This window comes from Callithrix jacchus, chromosome X (assembly GCF_049354715.1).
Source record: "Callithrix jacchus isolate 240 chromosome X, calJac240_pri, whole genome shotgun sequence".
Lineage (NCBI taxonomy): Eukaryota > Metazoa > Chordata > Mammalia > Primates > Cebidae > Callithrix > Callithrix jacchus.
The window spans coordinates 112,493,628-112,498,565 of NC_133524.1; positions in this window are offsets into that span (position 1 = coordinate 112,493,628).

Here is a 4,938-nt window from a genome sequence, read left to right on the forward strand (position 1 = left end):
TTTTACACTGTTTGTGGGAAAGTAAATTAGTTCAACCATTCTAGAAAACAGTATGGAAATTCCCCAAAGACCTAGAACGAGAAATACCATTTGACCCAGCAACCCCATTACTGTGTATGTACCCAAAAGAATATAAATCATTCCATTATAAAGATACATGAACACATGTATGTTCATTGCAGCACTATTACCAATAGCAAAAACATGGAATCAACCCAAATGTTCATCAATGATAGACTGTATATAGAAAATGTGGTACATATACACCATGAAATTCCATGCAGCCCTAAAAAGAACAAGATCATGCCCTTTTTAGCGACATGGCTGGAGCTGGAAGCCATTATCTTCAGCAAACTAACAAAGGAACAGAAAACTAAACACTGCCATGTTCTCACTTTTACAAGTGAGAACTGAACAATAAAAACACATGGACACCCAGAGGGGAACAACTCACACTGGGGCCTGTGGGGGGCAGGGTGGGAAGGGAAAGAGCATCTAGATAAATAGCTAATGCCCGTGGGGCTTAACACCTAGGTGATGGTTTGATAGGTGCAGCAAACCACTATGGCACAGGCTTGCCTATGTAACAAACCTGTACGTCCTGCACATGTATCCTGGAACTTAAAATAAAATACAATAAAATTAATAATAATAATTGAGCCAGGAATGAAATTAAACATAATGTATACCTCAAAATCCTTACACACTGGTGTTGGGCGGACCACAGCTTTGAAACTAAGTGTTCTCAGCATGTTTACAAAGACGGAATATCTAAACTTTATCAGTTGCAGCGGTGGTTCTCAACTCTGGTTGTGCATTAGAATTACCTGGAGAAACCTAAAATGTTGATTCCCATGCTCAAATTAGACAGAAATCTTTGGGGGTTGAGTCCAAGCATCAGAATTTTAAAAAATCTCCCCAGGTAGTTCTAATGTATAGTCAGACATTAAGGTACTTGGTGCCTCACCATCACCCACTTGCCATAAAACAAAAACAAATATGTAACATCTAACTACTATCACCTGGAGAAGCACCACTATTCCTGATACTAAGATCAGGGAGAAATATCTCTTGGAGTTCCTCTTACAAAAACAAAACATAACAAAACACCTTCAAAACCTGAATGCCTTTACAAAAAAGCATATAAACTTCCAGAAAGATATTTTTTCTCCACTGAGATTTTAATAGATGTTGGGTTTAATAGGTATTGGTTAATTGGTACCTACTCCAAATTACCAATTAAATCGATATTTAAATGACAATTTAACATTGGCATTCTGTTGTGAAATTTGGCAGCCAAAAGGACAAGTGCCCACTAAGAAGGCCATCATCAGGACCTGGCCTTAATTGTTGTGTTTTTCTCCTTAGGTGATGATGGATTTGCTTTGGGCCACCCACATTCAGATCCTGTTATGGCTAATGATACATATTTATAAGACAGCTCACCATAGGCCATATTTCCAATCTGTGAATCAAAGAAAAACTATACATAATAGCTAAACATATAGACTTTGAGGTCAGAGAAATCAAGCTCAAATCCCGACTTTTCACTCACTCTCATTTGATCTTAGACAACTTATTTAACTTACCTTATCCTTAGTTTCCTTACCTCTAAAATGCTGGTATGATAGTACCTACATCATGGGTTACTGTAAGGACCAGATGGGATAATGTACATCATTTTTCTGTCATATAATACATGATTAATTAATATCAACAACTTTGGGAAAATATCTATTAGTTAGGTAAGGATCAAGTCTAATATTAAACTCACTGTAGCCAGTTGAGCTAATTGTGTGGCTAGGTGGGCATGCTGGCCACAGCCACTTTATTGTCTTAGAGTAGAAACTTCTCAGAGGACATCTATGCCAATCTTTTCTCTTTAAATAAGCAAATCTCACCAAGTATCCTGTCTCAAATAGCTGTTATTTATTTTTATAATATTGGTTATTTTTTTCCCAATTAACTCATCATCTTCTCAATTTTGATCTAGTCTTTTAGTGGCTGTTGATCACTGGCATTTTCCCTAGTTCTCAGCCCTTTGAACTTAACAATCTTGAATGTCTCTATGTTTGTTTCAGAGCTTCTGAAGAACTATGACTCATATTCATCCTATGTTTTTATTTTGTTTCTACTATTGACCATCTCAAGTAAGATACCCTGATAGAACTCCAACCTTTTGGTTCTAAAGCCTTAATAGCCTCCCTCTAAGCTGGTGCTCCAGTAGACCTATGCTAGTTGGCCCATTCTAACTCCTTTCAAGAGAAGGTTAAAACTGAAGCAAGGCAAGGAGCTGGGCTAAATCAGCGTATCAACCTTGTACATGTTACAAGACGAAAAATAGCTCCATCTTATTGTTTCACTGGGTATGTTTTCAAATAATGTGTTATATGAACAGTTCAGATGTTAATTCATTTAAATTGAACTTTAAAAATAAGTCAGTGCTGGCTAAGTACTCTGCTGATCTGAAATAGAGTTGTGCAATTTGTTTTTGTTTTGTTCTTTTTTTAGAAGCTTGTATTTGTCTAAGAAGAAAAATACGTTTTTTCCTTAAAGTTTTTGACTACTGAAAGTGATTCCATTTCAATGGCCCCAATCATCTCAATAAGTCTGTTTAATCCGAAACAATAGTAAAATATTTGACCAAATATAAACAAGTAAGATAGGGCTATTTCGTCCCACTTTAGTTTCCTTCTCAAAATGTTTGCCACATTGCCAATTCAAAATAGTTTATGGTTACCATTAACTGAGCTGCCGCTATGTGTCAGGTACTGTTTGTGGTTCTTTGCAGATTTTGTTTTAAACCTTCACAACAATTTTATCAGATAGATGTTTCTATCACCTCCCTTGTTTTACTCAGAGGAAACAGTGTGGCTCTGAGAAGTCATGTACATTTTCCAAGCTCAAACATATAGAAGTGGCTCTAGTCTGTAAGCACACATTACTGTGTTCTTAATCACTACACTGCACTGCCTCTCAATGCTTGAGGAACTTGCACACCAAATGAGGAACATCATATTGTGCAAAATAGTCACAGCTTCTATCTCAAGTGAGGGCCTATGTATCTACAGATGCAATGCGTTTTTAACGAAATTCAATTTAAGTAACAATTTTGCCTCATTTTAGAGTTGCCACTGTTACGGAAATCAAAATGGATTTCTTAGACACAAAGGGCTTAGCCTCAGACTTTCTATACTAATTTTCAAATTGGCCTCAGAGAAGCCAACTTGTAATACAGCAGGCAGGAGTGAGTGGCTGTTTGAAACCTGTTTAGCACATGTGGAAATGCCTAGTTACTGCCTGAATGTTCCTCCTTTTGTTTGCATCTGTGTTCAGATGCAGTCTTGGGACACGTTAGGCATGTATCAAAACAATAACTCAGCACAGAAACTCTAGCATACAGTAAATGTCAATGATTACCACATATCTGCAGCACTGCTAAAGAGAAGAGGGAGCTGGAGAAGTGTTAGGCTGGTGTGTATTGAACATGCTAGAGCTGCAGAATTTTAGCCAGTCTTACATACATTTTCATGGAAAAATAGCAACTATAAGTTGTAATCTAATTAGAAATATAGAAAATGATTTTCTATTATTATATATTAAAAGTTATTTACACAAAATTGCTGGTGGACAGAGAAAAAAATTGACATCTTGCCTAGGACAAGCTTTTGTTTAATCTAGGAAAACTGAAAGTAGTAGTTTCAGGAAGCTAAACACCCAAATTCAAGATATTTAAAAATACATATAAAACATCATGAATCTTAAATAGGCAGCTTTTTAAAAGTTCATATCTAATGTTTCTAGTAAAGACAGTTTTATTACAATGTCTGACATTCAACTTCACTAGGGGTTTCATTTCTCCAAAAGAACTTGTAGGCCAAACTAAATTAGGTATTGCCAAATACTACCTGTGATTTCAAACCAATATGTATTGAAAAGGTTAAAAAAAAAAAAAGAAAAATCAGAAGACAGACTTATTCAGTGTCCTCTATCTTATTCTCTGGTGCTTGTTAGTCTCTGTTTTTAGAAATTTTCTGCATTACTCTCATCTGGCCAAACTGGTACTAGAAACACCAGTGAGACATTGACTCTAATCCTTTATTGGTAAATATAGCTAAATCTCAAAGTATGGGAAGAATTTGCTTAAGAACTGATTTATAGAAGTCTCAAGACTGCTCCTTTAACACCATTCCTTTTCTCACTTGAATTTTTTCCATTGTGGTAAGAAACATATAATATAAAATTTAGCATCTTAATTATTTTTTAGGTTCAATAGTTTTAACTATATACACATTGTTTGCAACAGATGTTTATAACTTTTTCATCTTGCAAAACTGAAACTCTAGGGCCTGGTGCAGTGGCTCACACCAGTCATCTCAGCACTTTGGGAGGCTGATATGGGTGGATCATGAGATCAGGAGTTCAAGACCAGCCTGACCAATACGGTGAAACCCTGTCTCTACTAAAAATACAAAAATTAGCCAGGTGTGGTGACAGGCACCTGTAATCCCAGCTACTTGGGAGGCTGAGGTAGAGAATTGCTTGAACCTGGGAGGAAAAGGCTGCAGTGAGATGAGATTGTGCCACTGCATTGCAGCCTGGGTGACAGAGCAAGACTCCGTCTCAACAACAACAACAACAACAACAACTGAAACTCTAACCTATTGAGTAGCAACTCTCCATTTGCTCTTCCTCCAACCCTGGGCAAACACCATTCTACTTATTGCTCTAAGAGGTTAATTACTTTAAATACCTCTTATAAGAAGAATAATGCAATATTCATCTTCTATGCTTGGTTTATTTCACCTAGCATAACGTTCTCAAGATTCATCCATGTTAAATAAAGCACATTATAGTACATTATTCTTTTTAAAGGCTGAAAAATATTATAGTATGTATATACCACATTTTCTTTATTCATCAATCTATGGACATTTG